Here is a 21,379-nt window from a genome sequence, read left to right on the forward strand (position 1 = left end):
GAAGGCGCCGACTCGCACGTTCTCCAGGCGCGAAGTGTCTAGTATTTTTGATATTTATATCGTTTAACGCTAATATATAACTGAGAGATAATGATTACGCAATATTTTGCTCGATTAGACGTCTTTAGCCAGGCAGAGTATAATACTTTTCCTTAAGTTATGGGAACAGAAAGATCGTGAAAGGGGGTATAGCTCAGTCGTAGAGCATTCGACTGCAGATCGAGAGGTCCCCGGTTCAATCCCGGGTGCCCCCTTCATTTTTCAGTATCTCGAAAAAACAAATGACGATTGTCGCGGTGAGTTGCAAATGCATGTTTGAGATGCACCCTGCACGCCATACCGAAGGCTTTGGAGCAACATTTCAATGGGGGGAATCGCAGCCCAGAGTCTTGCAGGTCATCGTCCTCCCGCCATGAGGTCGAACTGTACGAAATCCACTTGCTTGGCGGAAGAATCTTGTACACTGAATTTTGTAGAATATGGTGATAGGCAAAAGTTTTCTTGTACCGCTGCACGGAGAAACAAAAATTGGAGGAGCTGGGATTTGAACCCAGGACTTTCTGCATGCGAAGCAGACACTCTACCACTGAGTTACACCCCCGCCAGAGCAAGTACATCTGGGACGAGTGCCTCGTGGATCCTACTGTCATTATTTCTTAGGTTTGAACGGTACAGTAAGTGTTGGAGGAACCTATTCATGACAAGACCTAAGCAGCGTCGACTCCGTGGCGCAACGGTAGCGCGTCTGACTCCAGATCAGAAGGTTGCGTGTTCAAATCACGTCGGGGTCACAATGAAATTTTCGTTTACGGAAACCATAGGCGAGTATGTCAGTTTAATCAGATACCAAACGATTACGGAGAACGGACGAACAGAACTTGCTTGAAAAAAGCTACTAGTGCAATTTTCGCGTTCTGACATTAAGGTGAAGGCGCCGACTCGCACGTTCTCCAGGCGCGAAGTGTCTAGTATTTTTGATATTTATATCGTTTAACGCTAATATATAACTGAGAGATAATGATTACGCAATATTTTGCTCGATTAGACGTCTTTAGCCAGGCAGAGTATAATACTTTTCCTTAAGTTATGGGAACAGAAAGATCGTGAAAGGGGGTATAGCTCAGTCGTAGAGCATTCGACTGCAGATCGAGAGGTCCCCGGTTCAATCCCGGGTGCCCCCTTCATTTTTCAGTATCTCGAAAAAACAAATGACGATTGTCGCGGTGAGTTGCAAATGCATGTTTGAGATGCACCCTGCACGCCATACCGAAGGCTTTGGAGCAACATTTCAATGGGGGGGATCGCAGCCCAGAGTCTTGCAGGTCATCGTCCTCCCGCCATGAGGTCGAACTGTACGAAATCCACTTGCTTGGCGGAAGAATCTTGTACACTGAATTTTGTAGAATATGGTGATAGGCAAAAGTTTTCTTGTACCGCTGCACGGAGAAACAAAAATTGGAGGAGCTGGGATTTGAACCCAGGACTTTCTGCATGCGAAGCAGACACTCTACCACTGAGTTACACCCCCGCCAGAGCAAGTACATCTGGGACGAGTGCCTCGTGGATCCTACTGTCATTATTTCTTAGGTTTGAACGGTACAGTAAGTGTTGGAGGAACCTATTCATGACAAGACCTAAGCAGCGTCGACTCCGTGGCGCAACGGTAGCGCGTCTGACTCCAGATCAGAAGGTTGCGTGTTCAAATCACGTCGGGGTCACAATGAAATTTTCGTTTACGGAAGCCATAGGCGAGTATGTCAGTTTAATCAGATACCAAACGATTACGGAGAACGGACGAACAGAACTTGCTTGAAAAAAGCTACTAGTGCAATTTTCGCGTTCTGACATTAAGGTGAAGGCGCCGACTCGCACGTTCTCCAGGCGCGAAGTGTCTAGTATTTTTGATATTTATATCGTTTAACGCTAATATATAACTGAGAGATAATGATTACGCAATATTTTGCTCGATTAGACGTCTTTAGCCAGGCAGAGTATAATACTTTTCCTTAAGTTATGGGAACAGAAAGATCGTGAAAGGGGGTATAGCTCAGTCGTAGAGCATTCGACTGCAGATCGAGAGGTCCCCGGTTCAATCCCGGGTGCCCCCTTCATTTTTCAGTATCTCGAAAAAACAAATGACGATTGTCGCGGTGAGTTGCAAATGCATGTTTGAGATGCACCCTGCACGCCATACCGAAGGCTTTGGAGCAACATTTCAATGGGGGGGATCGCAGCCCAGAGTCTTGCAGGTCATCGTCCTCCCGCCATGAGGTCGAACTGTACGAAATCCACTTGCTTGGCGGAAGAATCTTGTACACTGAATTTTGTAGAATATGGTGATAGGCAAAAGTTTTCTTGTACCGCTGCACGGAGAAACAAAAATTGGAGGAGCTGGGATTTGAACCCAGGACTTTCTGCATGCGAAGCAGACACTCTACCACTGAGTTACACCCCCGCCAGAGCAAGTACATCTGGGACGAGTGCCTCGTGGATCCTACTGTCATTATTTCTTAGGTTTGAACGGTACAGTAAGTGTTGGAGGAACCTATTCATGACAAGACCTAAGCAGCGTCGACTCCGTGGCGCAACGGTAGCGCGTCTGACTCCAGATCAGAAGGTTGCGTGTTCAAATCACGTCGGGGTCACAATGAAATTTTCGTTTACGGAAGCCATAGGCGAGTATGTCAGTTTAATCAGATACCAAACGATTACGGAGAACGGACGAACAGAACTTGCTTGAAAAAAGCTACTAGTGCAATTTTCGCGTTCTGACATTAAGGTGAAGGCGCCGACTCGCACGTTCTCCAGGCGCGAAGTGTCTAGTATTTTTGATATTTATATCGTTTAACGCTAATATATAACTGAGAGATAATGATTACGCAATATTTTGCTCGATTAGACGTCTTTAGCCAGGCAGAGTATAATACTTTTCCTTAAGTTATGGGAACAGAAAGATCGTGAAAGGGGGTATAGCTCAGTCGTAGAGCATTCGACTGCAGATCGAGAGGTCCCCGGTTCAATCCCGGGTGCCCCCTTCATTTTTCAGTATCTCGAAAAAACAAATGACGATTGTCGCGGTGAGTTGCAAATGCATGTTTGAGATGCACCCTGCACGCCATACCGAAGGCTTTGGAGCAACATTTCAATGGGGGGGATCGCAGCCCAGAGTCTTGCAGGTCATCGTCCTCCCGCCATGAGGTCGAACTGTACGAAATCCACTTGCTTGGCGGAAGAATCTTGTACACTGAATTTTGTAGAATATGGTGATAGGCAAAAGTTTTCTTGTACCGCTGCACGGAGAAACAAAAATTGGAGGAGCTGGGATTTGAACCCAGCACTTTCTGCATGCGAAGCAGACACTCTACCACTGAGTTACACCCCCGCCAGAGCAAGTACATCTGGGACGAGTGCCTCGTGGATCCTACTGTCATTATTTCTTAGGTTTGAACGGTACAGTAAGTGTTGGAGGAACCTATTCATGACAAGACCTAAGCAGCGTCGACTCCGTGGCGCAACGGTAGCGCGTCTGACTCCAGATCAGAAGGTTGCGTGTTCAAATCACGTCGGGGTCACAATGAAATTTTCGTTTACGGAAGCCATAGGCGAGTATGTCAGTTTAATCAGATACCAAACGATTACGGAGAACGGACGAACAGAACTTGCTTGAAAAAAGCTACTAGTGCAATTTTCGCGTTCTGACATTAAGGTGAAGGCGCCGACTCGCACGTTCTCCAGGCGCGAAGTGTCTAGTATTTTTGATATTTATATCGTTTAACGCTAATATATAACTGAGAGATAATGATTACGCAATATTTTGCTCGATTAGACGTCTTTAGCCAGGCAGAGTATAATACTTTTCCTTAAGTTATGGGAACAGAAAGATCGTGAAAGGGGGTATAGCTCAGTCGTAGAGCATTCGACTGCAGATCGAGAGGTCCCCGGTTCAATCCCGGGTGCCCCCTTCATTTTTCAGTATCTCGAAAAAACAAATGACGATTGTCGCGGTGAGTTGCAAATGCATGTTTGAGATGCACCCCGCACGCCATACCGAAGGCTTTGGAGCAACATTTCAATGGGGGGGATCGCAGCCCAGAGTCTTGCAGGTCATCGTCCTCCCGCCATGAGGTCGAACTGTACGAAATCCACTTGCTTGGCGGAAGAATCTTGTACACTGAATTTTGTAGAATATGGTGATAGGCAAAAGTTTTCTTGTACCGCTGCACGGAGAAACAAAAATTGGAGGAGCTGGGATTTGAACCCAGGACTTTCTGCATGCGAAGCAGACACTCTACCACTGAGTTACACCCCCGCCAGAGCAAGTACATCTGGGACGAGTGCCTCGTGGATCCTACTGTCATTATTTCTTAGGTTTGAACGGTACAGTAAGTGTTGGAGGAACCTATTCATGACAAGACCTAAGCAGCGTCGACTCCGTGGCGCAACGGTAGCGCGTCTGACTCCAGATCAGAAGGTTGCGTGTTCAAATCACGTCGGGGTCACAATGAAATTTTCGTTTACGGAAGCCATAGGCGAGTATGTCAGTTTAATCAGATACCAAACGATTACGGAGAACGGACGAACAGAACTTGCTTGAAAAAAGCTACTAGTGCAATTTTCGCGTTCTGACATTAAGGTGAAGGCGCCGACTCGCACGTTCTCCAGGCGCGAAGTGTCTAGTATTTTTGATATTTATATCGTTTAACGCTAATATATAACTGAGAGATAATGATTACGCAATATTTTGCTCGATTAGACGTCTTTAGCCAGGCAGAGTATAATACTTTTCCTTAAGTTATGGGAACAGAAAGATCGTGAAAGGGGGTATAGCTCAGTCGTAGAGCATTCGACTGCAGATCGAGAGGTCCCCGGTTCAATCCCGGGTGCCCCCTTCATTTTTCAGTATCTCGAAAAAACAAATGACGATTGTCGCGGTGAGTTGCAAATGCATGTTTGAGATGCACCCTGCACGCCATACCGAAGGCTTTGGAGCAACATTTCAATGGGGGGGATCGCAGCCCAGAGTCTTGCAGGTCATCGTCCTCCCGCCATGAGGTCGAACTGTACGAAATCCACTTGCTTGGCGGAAGAATCTTGTACACTGAATTTTGTAGAATATGGTGATAGGCAAAAGTTTTCTTGTACCGCTGCACGGAGAAACAAAAATTGGAGGAGCTGGGATTTGAACCCAGCACTTTCTGCATGCGAAGCAGACACTCTACCACTGAGTTACACCCCCGCCAGAGCAAGTACATCTGGGACGAGTGCCTCGTGGATCCTACTGTCATTATTTCTTAGGTTTGAACGGTACAGTAAGTGTTGGAGGAACCTATTCATGACAAGACCTAAGCAGCGTCGACTCCGTGGCGCAACGGTAGCGCGTCTGACTCCAGATCAGAAGGTTGCGTGTTCAAATCACGTCGGGGTCACAATGAAATTTTCGTTTACGGAAGCCATAGGCGAGTATGTCAGTTTAATCAGATACCAAACGATTACGGAGAACGGACGAACAGAACTTGCTTGAAAAAAGCTACTAGTGCAATTTTCGCGTTCTGACATTAAGGTGAAGGCGCCGACTCGCACGTTCTCCAGGCGCGAAGTGTCTAGTATTTTTGATATTTATATCGTTTAACGCTAATATATAACTGAGAGATAATGATTACGCAATATTTTGCTCGATTAGACGTCTTTAGCCAGGCAGAGTATAATACTTTTCCTTAAGTTATGGGAACAGAAAGATCGTGAAAGGGGGTATAGCTCAGTCGTAGAGCATTCGACTGCAGATCGAGAGGTCCCCGGTTCAATCCCGGGTGCCCCCTTCATTTTTCAGTATCTCGAAAAAACAAATGACGATTGTCGCGGTGAGTTGCAAATGCATGTTTGAGATGCACCCTGCACGCCATACCGAAGGCTTTGGAGCAACATTTCAATGGGGGGGATCGCAGCCCAGAGTCTTGCAGGTCATCGTCCTCCCGCCATGAGGTCGAACTGTACGAAATCCACTTGCTTGGCGGAAGAATCTTGTACACTGAATTTTGTAGAATATGGTGATAGGCAAAAGTTTTCTTGTACCGCTGCACGGAGAAACAAAAATTGGAGGAGCTGGGATTTGAACCCAGCACTTTCTGCATGCGAAGCAGACACTCTATCACTGAGTTACACCCCCGCCAGAGCAAGTACATCTGGGACGAGTGCCTCGTGGATCCTACTGTCATTATTTCTTAGGTTTGAACGGTACAGTAAGTGTTGGAGGAACCTATTCATGACAAGACCTAAGCAGCGTCGACTCCGTGGCGCAACGGTAGCGCGTCTGACTCCAGATCAGAAGGTTGCGTGTTCAAATCACGTCGGGGTCACAATGAAATTTTCGTTTACGGAAGCCATAGGCGAGTATGTCAGTTTAATCAGATACCAAACGATTACGGAGAACGGACGAACAGAACTTGCTTGAAAAAAGCTACTAGTGCAATTTTCGCGTTCTGACATTAAGGTGAAGGCGCCGACTCGCACGTTCTCCAGGCGCGAAGTGTCTAGTATTTTTGATATTTATATCGTTTAACGCTAATATATAACTGAGAGATAATGATTACGCAATATTTTGCTCGATTAGACGTCTTTAGCCAGGCAGAGTATAATACTTTTCCTTAAGTTATGGGAACAGAAAGATCGTGAAAGGGGGTATAGCTCAGTCGTAGAGCATTCGACTGCAGATCGAGAGGTCCCCGGTTCAATCCCGGGTGCCCCCTTCATTTTTCAGTATCTCGAAAAAACAAATGACGATTGTCGCGGTGAGTTGCAAATGCATGTTTGAGATGCACCCCGCACGCCATACCGAAGGCTTTGGAGCAACATTTCAATGGGGGGGATCGCAGCCCAGAGTCTTGCAGGTCATCGTCCTCCCGCCATGAGGTCGAACTGTACGAAATCCACTTGCTTGGCGGAAGAATCTTGTACACTGAATTTTGTAGAATATGGTGATAGGCAAAAGTTTTCTTGTACCGCTGCACGGAGAAACAAAAATTGGAGGAGCTGGGATTTGAACCCAGGACTTTCTGCATGCGAAGCAGACACTCTACCACTGAGTTACACCCCCGCCAGAGCAAGTACATCTGGGACGAGTGCCTCGTGGATCCTACTGTCATTATTTCTTAGGTTTGAACGGTACAGTAAGTGTTGGAGGAACCTATTCATGACAAGACCTAAGCAGCGTCGACTCCGTGGCGCAACGGTAGCGCGTCTGACTCCAGATCAGAAGGTTGCGTGTTCAAATCACGTCGGGGTCACAATGAAATTTTCGTTTACGGAAGCCATAGGCGAGTATGTCAGTTTAATCAGATACCAAACGATTACGGAGAACGGACGAACAGAACTTGCTTGAAAAAAGCTACTAGTGCAATTTTCGCGTTCTGACATTAAGGTGAAGGCGCCGACTCGCACGTTCTCCAGGCGCGAAGTGTCTAGTATTTTTGATATTTATATCGTTTAACGCTAATATATAACTGAGAGATAATGATTACGCAATATTTTGCTCGATTAGACGTCTTTAGCCAGGCAGAGTATAATACTTTTCCTTAAGTTATGGGAACAGAAAGATCGTGAAAGGGGGTATAGCTCAGTCGTAGAGCATTCGACTGCAGATCGAGAGGTCCCCGGTTCAATCCCGGGTGCCCCCTTCATTTTTCAGTATCTCGAAAAAACAAATGACGATTGTCGCGGTGAGTTGCAAATGCATGTTTGAGATGCACCCTGCACGCCATACCGAAGGCTTTGGAGCAACATTTCAATGGGGGGGATCGCAGCCCAGAGTCTTGCAGGTCATCGTCCTCCCGCCATGAGGTCGAACTGTACGAAATCCACTTGCTTGGCGGAAGAATCTTGTACACTGAATTTTGTAGAATATGGTGATAGGCAAAAGTTTTCTTGTACCGCTGCACGGAGAAACAAAAATTGGAGGAGCTGGGATTTGAACCCAGCACTTTCTGCATGCGAAGCAGACACTCTACCACTGAGTTACACCCCCGCCAGAGCAAGTACATCTGGGACGAGTGCCTCGTGGATCCTACTGTCATTATTTCTTAGGTTTGAACGGTACAGTAAGTGTTGGAGGAACCTATTCATGACAAGACCTAAGCAGCGTCGACTCCGTGGCGCAACGGTAGCGCGTCTGACTCCAGATCAGAAGGTTGCGTGTTCAAATCACGTCGGGGTCACAATGAAATTTTCGTCTACGGAAGCCATAGGCGAGTATGTCAGTTTAATCAGATACCAAACGATTACGGAGAACGGACGAACAGAACTTGCTTGAAAAAAGCTACTAGTGCAATTTTCGCGTTCTGACATTAAGGTGAAGGCGCCGACTCGCACGTTCTCCAGGCGCGAAGTGTCTAGTATTTTTGATATTTATATCGTTTAACGCTAATATATAACTGAGAGATAATGATTACGCAATATTTTGCTCGATTAGACGTCTTTAGCCAGGCAGAGTATAATACTTTTCCTTAAGTTATGGGAACAGAAAGATCGTGAAAGGGGGTATAGCTCAGTCGTAGAGCATTCGACTGCAGATCGAGAGGTCCCCGGTTCAATCCCGGGTGCCCCCTTCATTTTTCAGTATCTCGAAAAAACAAATGACGATTGTCGCGGTGAGTTGCAAATGCATGTTTGAGATGCACCCTGCACGCCATACCGAAGGCTTTGGAGCAACATTTCAATGGGGGGGATCGCAGCCCAGAGTCTTGCAGGTCATCGTCCTCCCGCCATGAGGTCGAACTGTACGAAATCCACTTGCTTGGCGGAAGAATCTTGTACACTGAATTTTGTAGAATATGGTGATAGGCAAAAGTTTTCTTGTACCGCTGCACGGAGAAACAAAAATTGGAGGAGCTGGGATTTGAACCCAGGACTTTCTGCATGCGAAGCAGACACTCTACCACTGAGTTACACCCCCGCCAGAGCAAGTACATCTGGGACGAGTGCCTCGTGGATCCTACTGTCATTATTTCTTAGGTTTGAACGGTACAGTAAGTGTTGGAGGAACCTATTCATGACAAGACCTAAGCAGCGTCGACTCCGTGGCGCAACGGTAGCGCGTCTGACTCCAGATCAGAAGGTTGCGTGTTCAAATCACGTCGGGGTCACAATGAAATTTTCGTTTACGGAAGCCATAGGCGAGTATGTCAGTTTAATCAGATACCAAACGATTACGGAGAACGGACGAACAGAACTTGCTTGAAAAAAGCTACTAGTGCAATTTTCGCGTTCTGACATTAAGGTGAAGGCGCCGACTCGCACGTTCTCCAGGCGCGAAGTGTCTAGTATTTTTGATATTTATATCGTTTAACGCTAATATATAACTGAGAGATAATGATTACGCAATATTTTGCTCGATTAGACGTCTTTAGCCAGGCAGAGTATAATACTTTTCCTTAAGTTATGGGAACAGAAAGATCGTGAAAGGGGGTATAGCTCAGTCGTAGAGCATTCGACTGCAGATCGAGAGGTCCCCGGTTCAATCCCGGGTGCCCCCTTCATTTTTCAGTATCTCGAAAAAACAAATGACGATTGTCGCGGTGAGTTGCAAATGCATGTTTGAGATGCACCCTGCACGCCATACCGAAGGCTTTGGAGCAACATTTCAATGGGGGGGATCGCAGCCCAGAGTCTTGCAGGTCATCGTCCTCCCGCCATGAGGTCGAACTGTACGAAATCCACTTGCTTGGCGGAAGAATCTTGTACACTGAATTTTGTAGAATATGGTGATAGGCAAAAGTTTTCTTGTACCGCTGCACGGAGAAACAAAAATTGGAGGAGCTGGGATTTGAACCCAGGACTTTCTGCATGCGAAGCAGACACTCTACCACTGAGTTACACCCCCGCCAGAGCAAGTACATCTGGGACGAGTGCCTCGTGGATCCTACTGTCATTATTTCTTAGGTTTGAACGGTACAGTAAGTGTTGGAGGAACCTATTCATGACAAGACCTAAGCAGCGTCGACTCCGTGGCGCAACGGTAGCGCGTCTGACTCCAGATCAGAAGGTTGCGTGTTCAAATCACGTCGGGGTCACAATGAAATTTTCGTTTACGGAAGCCATAGGCGAGTATGTCAGTTTAATCAGATACCAAACGATTACGGAGAACGGACGAACAGAACTTGCTTGAAAAAAGCTACTAGTGCAATTTTCGTGTTCTGACATTAAGGTGAAGGCGCCGACTCGCACGTTCTCCAGGCGCGAAGTGTCTAGTATTTTTGATATTTATATCGTTTAACGCTAATATATAACTGAGAGATAATGATTACGCAATATTTTGCTCGATTAGACGTCTTTAGCCAGGCAGAGTATAATACTTTTCCTTAAGTTATGGGAACAGAAAGATCGTGAAAGGGGGTATAGCTCAGTCGTAGAGCATTCGACTGCAGATCGAGAGGTCCCCGGTTCAATCCCGGGTGCCCCCTTCATTTTTCAGTATCTCGAAAAAACAAATGACGATTGTCGCGGTGAGTTGCAAATGCATGTTTGAGATGCACCCTGCACGCCATACCGAAGGCTTTGGAGCAACATTTCAATGGGGGGGATCGCAGCCCAGAGTCTTGCAGGTCATCGTCCTCCCGCCATGAGGTCGAACTGTACGAAATCCACTTGCTTGGCGGAAGAATCTTGTACACTGAATTTTGTAGAATATGGTGATAGGCAAAAGTTTTCTTGTACCGCTGCACGGAGAAACAAAAATTGGAGGAGCTGGGATTTGAACCCAGGACTTTCTGCATGCGAAGCAGACACTCTACCACTGAGTTACACCCCCGCCAGAGCAAGTACATCTGGGACGAGTGCCTCGTGGATCCTACTGTCATTATTTCTTAGGTTTGAACGGTACAGTAAGTGTTGGAGGAAGCTATTCATGACAAGACCTAAGCAGCGTCGACTCCGTGGCGCAACGGTAGCGCGTCTGACTCCAGATCAGAAGGTTGCGTGTTCAAATCACGTCGGGGTCACAATGAAATTTTCGTTTACGGAAGCCATAGGCGAGTATGTCAGTTTAATCAGATACCAAACGATTACGGAGAACGGACGAACAGAACTTGCTTGAAAAAAGCTACTAGTGCAATTTTCGCGTTCTGACATTAAGGTGAAGGCGCCGACTCGCACGTTCTCCAGGCGCGAAGTGTCTAGTATTTTTGATATTTATATCGTTTAACGCTAATATATAACTGAGAGATAATGATTACGCAATATTTTGCTCGATTAGACGTCTTTAGCCAGGCAGAGTATAATACTTTTCCTTAAGTTATGGGAACAGAAAGATCGTGAAAGGGGGTATAGCTCAGTCGTAGAGCATTCGACTGCAGATCGAGAGGTCCCCGGTTCAATCCCGGGTGCCCCCTTCATTTTTCAGTATCTCGAAAAAACAAATGACGATTGTCGCGGTGAGTTGCAAATGCATGTTTGAGATGCACCCTGCACGCCATGCCGAAGGCTTTGGAGCAACATTTCAATGGGGGGGATCGCAGCCCAGAGTCTTGCAGGTCATCGTCCTCCCGCCATGAGGTCGAACTGTACGAAATCCACTTGCTTGGCGGAAGAATCTTGTACACTGAATTTTGTAGAATATGGTGATAGGCAAAAGTTTTCTTGTACCGCTGCACGGAGAAACAAAAATTGGAGGAGCTGGGATTTGAACCCAGGACTTTCTGCATGCGAAGCAGACACTCTACCACTGAGTTACACCCCCGCCAGAGCAAGTACATCTGGGACGAGTGCCTCGTGGATCCTACTGTCATTATTTCTTAGGTTTGAACGGTACAGTAAGTGTTGGAGGAACCTATTCATGACAAGACCTAAGCAGCGTCGACTCCGTGGCGCAACGGTAGCGCGTCTGACTCCAGATCAGAAGGTTGCGTGTTCAAATCACGTCGGGGTCACAATGAAATTTTCGTTTACGGAAGCCATAGGCGAGTATGTCAGTTTAATCAGATACCAAACGATTACGGAGAACGGACGAACAGAACTTGCTTGAAAAAAGCTACTAGTGCAATTTTCGCGTTCTGACATTAAGGTGAAGGCGCCGACTCGCACGTTCTCCAGGCGCGAAGTGTCTAGTATTTTTGATATTTATATCGTTTAACGCTAATATATAACTGAGAGATAATGATTACGCAATATTTTGCTCGATTAGACGTCTTTAGCCAGGCAGAGTATAATACTTTTCCTTAAGTTATGGGAACAGAAAGATCGTGAAAGGGGGTATAGCTCAGTCGTAGAGCATTCGACTGCAGATCGAGAGGTCCCCGGTTCAATCCCGGGTGCCCCCTTCATTTTTCAGTATCTCGAAAAAACAAATGACGATTGTCGCGGTGAGTTGCAAATGCATGTTTGAGATGCACCCTGCACGCCATACCGAAGGCTTTGGAGCAACATTTCAATGGGGGGGATCGCAGCCCAGAGTCTTGCAGGTCATCGTCCTCCCGCCATGAGGTCGAACTGTACGAAATCCACTTGCTTGGCGGAAGAATCTTGTACACTGAATTTTGTAGAATATGGTGATAGGCAAAAGTTTTCTTGTACCGCTGCACGGAGAAACAAAAATTGGAGGAGCTGGGATTTGAACCCAGGACTTTCTGCATGCGAAGCAGACACTCTACCACTGAGTTACACCCCCGCCAGAGCAAGTACATCTGGGACGAGTGCCTCGTGGATCCTACTGTCATTATTTCTTAGGTTTGAACGGTACAGTAAGTGTTGGAGGAACCTATTCATGACAAGACCTAAGCAGCGTCGACTCCGTGGCGCAACGGTAGCGCGTCTGACTCCAGATCAGAAGGTTGCGTGTTCAAATCACGTCGGGGTCACAATGAAATTTTCGTTTACGGAAGCCATAGGCGAGTATGTCAGTTTAATCAGATACCAAACGATTACGGAGAACGGACGAACAGAACTTGCTTGAAAAAAGCTACTAGTGCAATTTTCGCGTTCTGACATTAAGGTGAAGGCGCCGACTCGCACGTTCTCCAGGCGCGAAGTGTCTAGTATTTTTGATATTTATATCGTTTAACGCTAATATATAACTGAGAGATAATGATTACGCAATATTTTGCTCGATTAGACGTCTTTAGCCAGGCAGAGTATAATACTTTTCCTTAAGTTATGGGAACAGAAAGATCGTGAAAGGGGGTATAGCTCAGTCGTAGAGCATTCGACTGCAGATCGAGAGGTCCCCGGTTCAATCCCGGGTGCCCCCTTCATTTTTCAGTATCTCGAAAAAACAAATGACGATTGTCGCGGTGAGTTGCAAATGCATGTTTGAGATGCACCCTGCACGCCATACCGAAGGCTTTGGAGCAACATTTCAATGGGGGGGATCGCAGCCCAGAGTCTTGCAGGTCATCGTCCTCCCGCCATGAGGTCGAACTGTACGAAATCCACTTGCTTGGCGGAAGAATCTTGTACACTGAATTTTGTAGAATATGGTGATAGGCAAAAGTTTTCTTGTACCGCTGCACGGAGAAACAAAAATTGGAGGAGCTGGGATTTGAACCCAGGACTTTCTGCATGCGAAGCAGACACTCTACCACTGAGTTACACCCCCGCCAGAGCAAGTACATCTGGGACGAGTGCCTCGTGGATCCTACTGTCATTATTTCTTAGGTTTGAACGGTACAGTAAGTGTTGGAGGAACCTATTCATGACAAGACCTAAGCAGCGTCGACTCCGTGGCGCAACGGTAGCGCGTCTGACTCCAGATCAGAAGGTTGCGTGTTCAAATCACGTCGGGGTCACAATGAAATTTTCGTTTACGGAAGCCATAGGCGAGTATGTCAGTTTAATCAGATACCAAACGATTACGGAGAACGGACGAACAGAACTTGCTTGAAAAAAGCTACTAGTGCAATTTTCGCGTTCTGACATTAAGGTGAAGGCGCCGACTCGCACGTTCTCCAGGCGCGAAGTGTCTAGTATTTTTGATATTTATATCGTTTAACGCTAATATATAACTGAGAGATAATGATTACGCAATATTTTGCTCGATTAGACGTCTTTAGCCAGGCAGAGTATAATACTTTTCCTTAAGTTATGGGAACAGAAAGATCGTGAAAGGGGGTATAGCTCAGTCGTAGAGCATTCGACTGCAGATCGAGAGGTCCCCGGTTCAATCCCGGGTGCCCCCTTCATTTTTCAGTATCTCGAAAAAACAAATGACGATTGTCGCGGTGAGTTGCAAATGCATGTTTGAGATGCACCCTGCACGCCATACCGAAGGCTTTGGAGCAACATTTCAATGGGGGGGATCGCAGCCCAGAGTCTTGCAGGTCATCGTCCTCCCGCCATGAGGTCGAACTGTACGAAATCCACTTGCTTGGCGGAAGAATCTTGTACACTGAATTTTGTAGAATATGGTGATAGGCAAAAGTTTTCTTGTACCGCTGCACGGAGAAACAAAAATTGGAGGAGCTGGGATTTGAACCCAGGACTTTCTGCATGCGAAGCAGACACTCTACCACTGAGTTACACCCCCGCCAGAGCAAGTACATCTGGGACGAGTGCCTCGTGGATCCTACTGTCATTATTTCTTAGGTTTGAACGGTACAGTAAGTGTTGGAGGAACCTATTCATGACAAGACCTAAGCAGCGTCGACTCCGTGGCGCAACGGTAGCGCGTCTGACTCCAGATCAGAAGGTTGCGTGTTCAAATCACGTCGGGGTCACAATGAAATTTTCGTTTACGGAAGCCATAGGCGAGTATGTCAGTTTAATCAGATACCAAACGATTACGGAGAACGGACGAACAGAACTTGCTTGAAAAAAGCTACTAGTGCAATTTTCGCGTTCTGACATTAAGGTGAAGGCGCCGACTCGCACGTTCTCCAGGCGCGAAGTGTCTAGTATTTTTGATATTTATATCGTTTAACGCTAATATATAACTGAGAGATAATGATTACGCAATATTTTGCTCGATTAGACGTCTTTAGCCAGGCAGAGTATAATACTTTTCCTTAAGTTATGGGAACAGAAAGATCGTGAAAGGGGGTATAGCTCAGTCGTAGAGCATTCGACTGCAGATCGAGAGGTCCCCGGTTCAATCCCGGGTGCCCCCTTCATTTTTCAGTATCTCGAAAAAACAAATGACGATTGTCGCGGTGAGTTGCAAATGCATGTTTGAGATGCACCCTGCACGCCATACCGAAGGCTTTGGAGCAACATTTCAATGGGGGGGATCGCAGCCCAGAGTCTTGCAGGTCATCGTCCTCCCGCCATGAGGTCGAACTGTACGAAATCCACTTGCTTGGCGGAAGAATCTTGTACACTGAATTTTGTAGAATATGGTGATAGGCAAAAGTTTTCTTGTACCGCTGCACGGAGAAACAAAAATTGGAGGAGCTGGGATTTGAACCCAGGACTTTCTGCATGCGAAGCAGACACTCTACCACTGAGTTACACCCCCGCCAGAGCAAGTACATCTGGGACGAGTGCCTCGTGGATCCTACTGTCATTATTTCTTAGGTTTGAACGGTACAGTAAGTGTTGGAGGAACCTATTCATGACAAGACCTAAGCAGCGTCGACTCCGTGGCGCAACGGTAGCGCGTCTGACTCCAGATCAGAAGGTTGCGTGTTCAAATCACGTCGGGGTCACAATGAAATTTTCGTTTACGGAAGCCATAGGCGAGTATGTCAGTTTAATCAGATACCAAACGATTACGGAGAACGGACGAACAGAACTTGCTTGAAAAAAGCTACTAGTGCAATTTTCGCGTTCTGACATTAAGGTGAAGGCGCCGACTCGCACGTTCTCCAGGCGCGAAGTGTCTAGTATTTTTGATATTTATATCGTTTAACGCTAATATATAACTGAGAGATAATGATTACGCAATATTTTGCTCGATTAGACGTCTTTAGCCAGGCAGAGTATAATACTTTTCCTTAAGTTATGGGAACAGAAAGATCGTGAAAGGGGGTATAGCTCAGTCGTAGAGCATTCGACTGCAGATCGAGAGGTCCCCGGTTCAATCCCGGGTGCCCCCTTCATTTTTCAGTATCTCGAAAAAACAAATGACGATTGTCGCGGTGAGTTGCAAATGCATGTTTGAGATGCACCCTGCACGCCATACCGAAGGCTTTGGAGCAACATTTCAATGGGGGGGATCGCAGCCCAGAGTCTTGCAGGTCATCGTCCTCCCGCCATGAGGTCGAACTGTACGAAATCCACTTGCTTGGCGGAAGAATCTTGTACACTGAATTTTGTAGAATATGGTGATAGGCAAAAGTTTTCTTGTACCGCTGCACGGAGAAACAAAAATTGGAGGAGCTGGGATTTGAACCCAGGACTTTCTGCATGCGAAGCAGACACTCTACCACTGAGTTACACCCCCGCCAGAGCAAGTACATCTGGGACGAGTGCCTCGTGGATCCTACTGTCATTATTTCTTAGGTTTGAACGGTACAGTAAGTGTTGGAGGAACCTATTCATGACAAGACCTAAGCAGCGTCGACTCCGTGGCGCAACGGTAGCGCGTCTGACTCCAGATCAGAAGGTTGCGTGTTCAAATCACGTCAGGGTCACAATGAAATTTTCGTTTACGGAAGCCATAGGCGAGTATGTCAGTTTAATCAGATACCAAACGATTACGGAGAACGGACGAACAGAACTTGCTTGAAAAAAGCTACTAGTGCAATTTTCGCGTTCTGACATTAAGGTGAAGGCGCCGACTCGCACGTTCTCCAGGCGCGAAGTGTCTAGTATTTTTGATATTTATATCGTTTAACGCTAATATATAACTGAGAGATAATGATTACGCAATATTTTGCTCGATTAGACGTCTTTAGCCAGGCAGAGTATAATACTTTTCCTTAAGTTATGGGAACAGAAAGATCGTGAAAGGGGGTATAGCTCAGTCGTAGAGCATTCGACTGCAGATCGAGAGGTCCCCGGTTCAATCCCGGGTGCCCCCTTCATTTTTCAGTATCTCGAAAAAACAAATGACGATTGTCGCGGTGAGTTGCAAATGCATGTTTGAGATGCACCCTGCACGCCATACCGAAGGCTTTGGAGCAACATTTCAATGGGGGGGATCGCAGCCCAGAGTCTTGCAGGTCATCGTCCTCCCGCCATGAGGTCGAACTGTACGAAATCCACTTGCTTGGCGGAAGAATCTTGTACACTGAATTTTGTAGAATATGGTGATAGGCAAAAGTTTTCTTGTACCGCTGCAACAAAAATTGAAGGAGCTGGGATTTGAACCCAGGACTTTCTGCATGCGAAGCAGACACTCTACCACTTTTTTTTTTTTTTTTTTTTTTTTTTTTTTTTTTTTTTTTTTTTTTTTTTTTTTTTTGGGCCTCCCTTCTCCCCACACAGCCCATCCATACGCTCACCTTGTGTGCCTTCTTTGGCTAGCTTCTGCGCTATAGTAGTGTATAATTTATTTATTTATTTATTTTTTTAACTTTTTTTTTTTTTTTTTTTTTTTTTTTTTTTTTTTTTTTTTTTTTTTTTTTTTTTTTTTTTGCGGTGGTACATCTCAGGATCACTACGTCTCAAGCTCGTCTTCACGTAATAATAGCATAATGTTTCCGTGTCGTTCTGCATTCGTCGATGATTCAGTTTCCTGAAGGCATGATTCAAAGTCGTCATCTCTTAGCGTTGAGAGTAAGTTCGCCGAGATTACCGCCGTGGTGTTTTCTTGGAGTTATTAGCGAAAGTAACTGGTTACTAGTATGTGTTCCTTGAGTTAGTGGAGACAAAAACAACAAGATCAGAGGTTTCTCTGTCAGCATCGTAAATAATAATAGAAATAAAGTTCCGTATAGAGGAAAAATGGGTATCTAGAAAGAAATACTGCCCCGTCTGTTAAACTTCGTCAAATTAAACTATACTTGTCTTCTGAGTAAAGTAAAAACAGAAATAAATACTGGCTTCACAAGTTTGGCATCCTGTTGCATGCTGCTTCTCGTTGACCTTAGGTGCCCACCTTGTACAACCTATGAAGCAATGGAGTCCTGAAAACTGACACTGAGATACCCAGATAAGAGAAGAAATAAAAAAAAAAAAAAAAAAAAAAAAAACTATGATCGTACCCATTGGTTCGCACACTTAAAGCTTCCCATCATTCAAAGCAACGGTGAGAAAATTCTGAAACTTTTCTTTATATTTCCGTAATCGTTTGATCGCGTAATATTCGGCAATAAGATACATATGAAAATCAGAAAGTGTAGGCGTTTTAGTCGTCAGCATATAATATAGGTACTGTCCAATTAACCAGGTATAGCTATTATTTTTAGATTTCGGAAATAATTTCCAGTCCGGTTGGAATATATCTTGCAGTTGTATTGCGGATGGCGTCGTTCTATTAATAACAGCCAGTTTCATTCTCGTCCAATTCCAGATTTGCGTCTGATCTCTGCAGTTTAATATGTGTGGCAATGTTTCCACATGGCCACATGCGTCGCAAGTCGGAGTAGGCCGTAGTTGGATCTTACACAATTTCTCCCTTGTGGGTATCACCTCGTTCACCACATCATACCACACGGAACGAACTCGGGAGTGAAGGAGAGGAGTGCTGATATTCACCCAAATTTGTCGCCAGTCCTTGCCAGGATACTTCATTTCTATGGAGTTATTCTGTTGCCGATTCGTAAATACACTGTAGACAGCAGCAGCAGTGAGTGGTTGCAGGTGTTGATGTACATAGCTGGACTCCACGTAATATCGGCGAATATGAACGAGCTCGGGATGGATATGTCCAACATTTATCGGCGGCGTCATATCCGGTGGTCGTAACTGCTGGAAGAGACGTGCTGTAAGACCTGTCTGACTATTTCGTAAGATCCTTGTCGTTCGAGCGAGAAAAATCGCTAAGCACTGTAATTCAACATTTTTAAGAGCTAAACCACCTTTATACCGAGGTAAAGCGGTAGCCTTGAAAGCGACTTTAAAAATATTACCTCGCCAAATGTACCAGCCTGCAAGGGCTAAGATTCTATTTGCAATATCAGGAGGAATAGGGAGAACAGCGGCAACATGGTAAATCTTGCTGAGAACATAATAATTGACGAAATGTGCTCTCTGAATCCTGTCTAAACACCGCATATTGTGCTCACGAATCAAAGCTCGAAGGACGTTGAGCTTCTGTTCCCAATTCACTCTTACCATTTCCCGTGGATTCGGAGTGAGAATCAAACCAAGGTGCTTGAGCTGGTTGGTTGCCTCTAACCAAACGGTGTCCGCGAATCGAGCCTGCGGACCTAAATGCAAGACTTTGGATTTCCGTTCGTTAAGGCGTGCACCGCAGGCGCTGGCATACCGGTGGACAAGCCGCCGCACGGTATCGAACTCTTCGTCGTTGTTGATAAGGACGCTGATATCGTCCGCATAGGCATGACAGACGGTCTTGGTATTCAGCGTTTGAAGACCCGGTAAGGTGACGCAAAACGTTTTCAGTAGTGGCTCTATAGCAATGGCGAAAAGAGTCGTGGAAAGCGGGCACCCTTGTCGCAAACCTTGTTGAATGGGCACAGGGGCTATTAACTGGCCGTTGAATTTCACGCGGGAAGACGTATTGCAGATACAGTTCCTGATTATCTGTACGAAATGCTGGTTGAAACCCAGTTTGTCCAGCGTTCTGAAGAGAAATCCATGGTTAGTCCGATCAAATGCCTTGTCGAAGTCAAAAAAGACTATTGCCAACGTGGTCTTGCAAATCCAAGTCAAATATGCAATATCTCGGTATTCGCACAGGGCGTCTATCATCGATCGACCAGTAACTACGTTCATGTGGTATGAACCAAGCACTTTACTAAGGACTGGCTTGAGTCTGGCATTCAGAATCCGAGTAAAGATTTTGAAATCTGCATTGAGTAGGGTGATTGGTCGTAAGTTATTGAGTGAAGTCCCTGGTGACGGTTTGGAGACTAAGACTATCAGACCCTCAGTGAACTGCGATGGAAAAGCAGTATGCGTTAACAGTTCATTATACATGATAGTCAGTTCGTCGCCGAAAACATCCCAATACCGAAGATAAAATTCAACCGGCAAACTGTCTGATCCTGCAGCTTTTCCTTTCGCCGCAGACGTAATGATTGACTTCACTTCGAAGTTAGTGATGTTTGCCAGGAGCTGTGCGTGGTCGTCCGGATCCACCGATGCCGTAATGTTAGACAAAAATTCCTCTCCCGCCTCTACATCTGTGTCAGGCAGTGAGTAAAGTTGCCGGAAATGATTCCGAATAAAAGCCTTAAGCTCGCCTTGCTCATCATAAACACGACCATCGTCATCTGTCAGTTGAGTAATGATTTTTTGTCTGCCTCTTTTAGCTTCCCGTATGACGTGGTACAAGGACGCTGACTCGTTAAAGGTGTCATCGAAAGCGCGTGCCCTGACTTGGGCTCCTGCCAGAGACTCACGAACCAATGCGGTGATTTTGGCTTTGGTACGTTTAATGCGAAGGAGATTGCCAGGCAGTGCAGAGGAATCGTCGTACAACTGGCGGAGAGCGGTAAAATAAAATTCCAACGTCTGTTTCTTCCAGTACGCCTTGGCCCTGGCAAACTGACAAATACATTTCTTTATGTTCGGTTTTACTAGCTCTGTCCACCAATGAACACGCTCCCTATACCTTTGTCGTCGCTGGAGGCACCATTGCCACGTTGCAATGAGATCCTTCTTCAGGTCGCCGTCGTCCAACAGTGCGACGTTCAGGTGCCATACGCCTCGACCCAAAAAGGTTTTCTGCGAAACGTGCCGAAGCGTGATGTGATACGCACAGTGGTCGCTAAAATTAACAGGCCATATTTCACAATCCCTGGCAGCGCTTAAAATGTCTTTAGATACATAGAACCTATCCAGACGACTAGCGGAGGCAGCGGTAACATACGTATATCCGGTCACCTGCGGGCGAAGTGAGCACCAGGTATCTTGTAAGTCCAGCCCATCTATTAGATCTCGCAACTCCAAACAAAAATTAAAATTCGGACACTGGTCTTCTCTGCGTATAACACAATTAAAATCGCCGCCCAATAAAACCTTCGAACAACCACAGGATAATAATGGCACAATTTCATCGCGATAAAAAACACTCCTATCCCTTCGGCCTACAGATCCAGTCGGGGCATAGACGTTGACCAAAAGCAAATCTTCGAATTGTACGGCAATCCCTCGACCCGTTTCTAAAATCGCTCGAGGTTTACAAGTGATGCCCGCTTTGTACAAAATTGCAGTCCCTGCCTCATCGCCAATATTTATGAGGGCCTCATAGCCTGTGACATTCCCGACTTTGGGTGTGACGACTTCTTGTAGGAATACGATGTCTACATCGGCGGCATACAGATAGTCAGTCAAACATTTTAATTTTACATCAGATGTTATTCGATTTATATTAGCAGTTGCAATTTTG

The 21,379-nt window shown here is 45.9% G+C and overlaps 55 non-coding genes across 55 annotated transcripts; 37 read left to right on the top strand and 18 right to left on the bottom strand.

The window, feature by feature from the left end:
• Positions 1–182: 182 nt before the first annotated feature.
• Trnac-gca lies at positions 183–254 on the top strand. Its single transcript has one exon. It is a non-coding gene; the product is annotated as a tRNA-Cys (tRNA).
• Positions 255–529: 275 nt separating this feature from the next.
• Trnaa-cgc lies at positions 530–601 on the bottom strand. Its single transcript has one exon. It is a non-coding gene; the product is annotated as a tRNA-Ala (tRNA).
• Positions 602–719: 118 nt separating this feature from the next.
• On the top strand, positions 720–791 carry Trnaw-cca. Its single transcript has one exon. It is a non-coding gene; the product is annotated as a tRNA-Trp (tRNA).
• Positions 792–1,109: 318 nt separating this feature from the next.
• On the top strand, positions 1,110–1,181 carry Trnac-gca. Its single transcript has one exon. It is a non-coding gene; the product is annotated as a tRNA-Cys (tRNA).
• A 275-nt stretch (positions 1,182–1,456) lies between these two features.
• Positions 1,457–1,528, bottom strand: Trnaa-cgc. Its single transcript has one exon. It is a non-coding gene; the product is annotated as a tRNA-Ala (tRNA).
• Positions 1,529–1,646: 118 nt separating this feature from the next.
• On the top strand, positions 1,647–1,718 carry Trnaw-cca. The gene has a single exon. It is a non-coding gene; the product is annotated as a tRNA-Trp (tRNA).
• A 318-nt stretch (positions 1,719–2,036) lies between these two features.
• Trnac-gca lies at positions 2,037–2,108 on the top strand. Its single transcript has one exon. It is a non-coding gene; the product is annotated as a tRNA-Cys (tRNA).
• A 275-nt stretch (positions 2,109–2,383) lies between these two features.
• Positions 2,384–2,455, bottom strand: Trnaa-cgc. The gene has a single exon. It is a non-coding gene; the product is annotated as a tRNA-Ala (tRNA).
• Positions 2,456–2,573: 118 nt separating this feature from the next.
• Trnaw-cca lies at positions 2,574–2,645 on the top strand. The gene has a single exon. It is a non-coding gene; the product is annotated as a tRNA-Trp (tRNA).
• Positions 2,646–2,963: 318 nt separating this feature from the next.
• Positions 2,964–3,035, top strand: Trnac-gca. The gene has a single exon. It is a non-coding gene; the product is annotated as a tRNA-Cys (tRNA).
• A 275-nt stretch (positions 3,036–3,310) lies between these two features.
• Trnaa-cgc lies at positions 3,311–3,382 on the bottom strand. The gene has a single exon. It is a non-coding gene; the product is annotated as a tRNA-Ala (tRNA).
• Positions 3,383–3,500: 118 nt separating this feature from the next.
• Positions 3,501–3,572, top strand: Trnaw-cca. The gene has a single exon. It is a non-coding gene; the product is annotated as a tRNA-Trp (tRNA).
• Positions 3,573–3,890: 318 nt separating this feature from the next.
• On the top strand, positions 3,891–3,962 carry Trnac-gca. Its single transcript has one exon. It is a non-coding gene; the product is annotated as a tRNA-Cys (tRNA).
• Positions 3,963–4,237: 275 nt separating this feature from the next.
• Positions 4,238–4,309, bottom strand: Trnaa-cgc. Its single transcript has one exon. It is a non-coding gene; the product is annotated as a tRNA-Ala (tRNA).
• A 118-nt stretch (positions 4,310–4,427) lies between these two features.
• On the top strand, positions 4,428–4,499 carry Trnaw-cca. Its single transcript has one exon. It is a non-coding gene; the product is annotated as a tRNA-Trp (tRNA).
• Positions 4,500–4,817: 318 nt separating this feature from the next.
• On the top strand, positions 4,818–4,889 carry Trnac-gca. Its single transcript has one exon. It is a non-coding gene; the product is annotated as a tRNA-Cys (tRNA).
• A 275-nt stretch (positions 4,890–5,164) lies between these two features.
• Trnaa-cgc lies at positions 5,165–5,236 on the bottom strand. Its single transcript has one exon. It is a non-coding gene; the product is annotated as a tRNA-Ala (tRNA).
• A 118-nt stretch (positions 5,237–5,354) lies between these two features.
• Trnaw-cca lies at positions 5,355–5,426 on the top strand. The gene has a single exon. It is a non-coding gene; the product is annotated as a tRNA-Trp (tRNA).
• Positions 5,427–5,744: 318 nt separating this feature from the next.
• Trnac-gca lies at positions 5,745–5,816 on the top strand. The gene has a single exon. It is a non-coding gene; the product is annotated as a tRNA-Cys (tRNA).
• A 275-nt stretch (positions 5,817–6,091) lies between these two features.
• Trnaa-cgc lies at positions 6,092–6,163 on the bottom strand. The gene has a single exon. It is a non-coding gene; the product is annotated as a tRNA-Ala (tRNA).
• A 118-nt stretch (positions 6,164–6,281) lies between these two features.
• On the top strand, positions 6,282–6,353 carry Trnaw-cca. The gene has a single exon. It is a non-coding gene; the product is annotated as a tRNA-Trp (tRNA).
• A 318-nt stretch (positions 6,354–6,671) lies between these two features.
• Positions 6,672–6,743, top strand: Trnac-gca. The gene has a single exon. It is a non-coding gene; the product is annotated as a tRNA-Cys (tRNA).
• A 275-nt stretch (positions 6,744–7,018) lies between these two features.
• Trnaa-cgc lies at positions 7,019–7,090 on the bottom strand. The gene has a single exon. It is a non-coding gene; the product is annotated as a tRNA-Ala (tRNA).
• A 118-nt stretch (positions 7,091–7,208) lies between these two features.
• Trnaw-cca lies at positions 7,209–7,280 on the top strand. Its single transcript has one exon. It is a non-coding gene; the product is annotated as a tRNA-Trp (tRNA).
• Positions 7,281–7,598: 318 nt separating this feature from the next.
• Positions 7,599–7,670, top strand: Trnac-gca. The gene has a single exon. It is a non-coding gene; the product is annotated as a tRNA-Cys (tRNA).
• Positions 7,671–7,945: 275 nt separating this feature from the next.
• On the bottom strand, positions 7,946–8,017 carry Trnaa-cgc. Its single transcript has one exon. It is a non-coding gene; the product is annotated as a tRNA-Ala (tRNA).
• Positions 8,018–8,135: 118 nt separating this feature from the next.
• Trnaw-cca lies at positions 8,136–8,207 on the top strand. The gene has a single exon. It is a non-coding gene; the product is annotated as a tRNA-Trp (tRNA).
• A 318-nt stretch (positions 8,208–8,525) lies between these two features.
• On the top strand, positions 8,526–8,597 carry Trnac-gca. The gene has a single exon. It is a non-coding gene; the product is annotated as a tRNA-Cys (tRNA).
• A 275-nt stretch (positions 8,598–8,872) lies between these two features.
• Positions 8,873–8,944, bottom strand: Trnaa-cgc. The gene has a single exon. It is a non-coding gene; the product is annotated as a tRNA-Ala (tRNA).
• A 118-nt stretch (positions 8,945–9,062) lies between these two features.
• Trnaw-cca lies at positions 9,063–9,134 on the top strand. The gene has a single exon. It is a non-coding gene; the product is annotated as a tRNA-Trp (tRNA).
• A 318-nt stretch (positions 9,135–9,452) lies between these two features.
• Positions 9,453–9,524, top strand: Trnac-gca. The gene has a single exon. It is a non-coding gene; the product is annotated as a tRNA-Cys (tRNA).
• Positions 9,525–9,799: 275 nt separating this feature from the next.
• On the bottom strand, positions 9,800–9,871 carry Trnaa-cgc. The gene has a single exon. It is a non-coding gene; the product is annotated as a tRNA-Ala (tRNA).
• Positions 9,872–9,989: 118 nt separating this feature from the next.
• Trnaw-cca lies at positions 9,990–10,061 on the top strand. Its single transcript has one exon. It is a non-coding gene; the product is annotated as a tRNA-Trp (tRNA).
• A 318-nt stretch (positions 10,062–10,379) lies between these two features.
• On the top strand, positions 10,380–10,451 carry Trnac-gca. The gene has a single exon. It is a non-coding gene; the product is annotated as a tRNA-Cys (tRNA).
• A 275-nt stretch (positions 10,452–10,726) lies between these two features.
• Positions 10,727–10,798, bottom strand: Trnaa-cgc. The gene has a single exon. It is a non-coding gene; the product is annotated as a tRNA-Ala (tRNA).
• Positions 10,799–10,916: 118 nt separating this feature from the next.
• Positions 10,917–10,988, top strand: Trnaw-cca. The gene has a single exon. It is a non-coding gene; the product is annotated as a tRNA-Trp (tRNA).
• A 318-nt stretch (positions 10,989–11,306) lies between these two features.
• Positions 11,307–11,378, top strand: Trnac-gca. The gene has a single exon. It is a non-coding gene; the product is annotated as a tRNA-Cys (tRNA).
• A 275-nt stretch (positions 11,379–11,653) lies between these two features.
• On the bottom strand, positions 11,654–11,725 carry Trnaa-cgc. Its single transcript has one exon. It is a non-coding gene; the product is annotated as a tRNA-Ala (tRNA).
• Positions 11,726–11,843: 118 nt separating this feature from the next.
• Positions 11,844–11,915, top strand: Trnaw-cca. Its single transcript has one exon. It is a non-coding gene; the product is annotated as a tRNA-Trp (tRNA).
• Positions 11,916–12,233: 318 nt separating this feature from the next.
• Trnac-gca lies at positions 12,234–12,305 on the top strand. Its single transcript has one exon. It is a non-coding gene; the product is annotated as a tRNA-Cys (tRNA).
• Positions 12,306–12,580: 275 nt separating this feature from the next.
• Positions 12,581–12,652, bottom strand: Trnaa-cgc. Its single transcript has one exon. It is a non-coding gene; the product is annotated as a tRNA-Ala (tRNA).
• A 118-nt stretch (positions 12,653–12,770) lies between these two features.
• Positions 12,771–12,842, top strand: Trnaw-cca. The gene has a single exon. It is a non-coding gene; the product is annotated as a tRNA-Trp (tRNA).
• Positions 12,843–13,160: 318 nt separating this feature from the next.
• Trnac-gca lies at positions 13,161–13,232 on the top strand. The gene has a single exon. It is a non-coding gene; the product is annotated as a tRNA-Cys (tRNA).
• A 275-nt stretch (positions 13,233–13,507) lies between these two features.
• Positions 13,508–13,579, bottom strand: Trnaa-cgc. Its single transcript has one exon. It is a non-coding gene; the product is annotated as a tRNA-Ala (tRNA).
• Positions 13,580–13,697: 118 nt separating this feature from the next.
• Positions 13,698–13,769, top strand: Trnaw-cca. The gene has a single exon. It is a non-coding gene; the product is annotated as a tRNA-Trp (tRNA).
• Positions 13,770–14,087: 318 nt separating this feature from the next.
• Trnac-gca lies at positions 14,088–14,159 on the top strand. Its single transcript has one exon. It is a non-coding gene; the product is annotated as a tRNA-Cys (tRNA).
• Positions 14,160–14,434: 275 nt separating this feature from the next.
• Positions 14,435–14,506, bottom strand: Trnaa-cgc. Its single transcript has one exon. It is a non-coding gene; the product is annotated as a tRNA-Ala (tRNA).
• A 118-nt stretch (positions 14,507–14,624) lies between these two features.
• On the top strand, positions 14,625–14,696 carry Trnaw-cca. The gene has a single exon. It is a non-coding gene; the product is annotated as a tRNA-Trp (tRNA).
• A 318-nt stretch (positions 14,697–15,014) lies between these two features.
• Trnac-gca lies at positions 15,015–15,086 on the top strand. Its single transcript has one exon. It is a non-coding gene; the product is annotated as a tRNA-Cys (tRNA).
• A 275-nt stretch (positions 15,087–15,361) lies between these two features.
• Trnaa-cgc lies at positions 15,362–15,433 on the bottom strand. Its single transcript has one exon. It is a non-coding gene; the product is annotated as a tRNA-Ala (tRNA).
• A 118-nt stretch (positions 15,434–15,551) lies between these two features.
• Positions 15,552–15,623, top strand: Trnaw-cca. The gene has a single exon. It is a non-coding gene; the product is annotated as a tRNA-Trp (tRNA).
• A 318-nt stretch (positions 15,624–15,941) lies between these two features.
• Trnac-gca lies at positions 15,942–16,013 on the top strand. Its single transcript has one exon. It is a non-coding gene; the product is annotated as a tRNA-Cys (tRNA).
• A 275-nt stretch (positions 16,014–16,288) lies between these two features.
• Trnaa-cgc lies at positions 16,289–16,360 on the bottom strand. The gene has a single exon. It is a non-coding gene; the product is annotated as a tRNA-Ala (tRNA).
• A 118-nt stretch (positions 16,361–16,478) lies between these two features.
• Positions 16,479–16,550, top strand: Trnaw-cca. Its single transcript has one exon. It is a non-coding gene; the product is annotated as a tRNA-Trp (tRNA).
• A 318-nt stretch (positions 16,551–16,868) lies between these two features.
• On the top strand, positions 16,869–16,940 carry Trnac-gca. Its single transcript has one exon. It is a non-coding gene; the product is annotated as a tRNA-Cys (tRNA).
• The last annotated feature ends 4,439 nt before the right edge of the window (positions 16,941–21,379 follow it).

The sequence above is a fragment of the Schistocerca americana genome, chromosome 3, assembly GCF_021461395.2.
Source record: "Schistocerca americana isolate TAMUIC-IGC-003095 chromosome 3, iqSchAmer2.1, whole genome shotgun sequence".
Classification (NCBI taxonomy): Eukaryota; Metazoa; Arthropoda; class Insecta; order Orthoptera; family Acrididae; genus Schistocerca; species Schistocerca americana.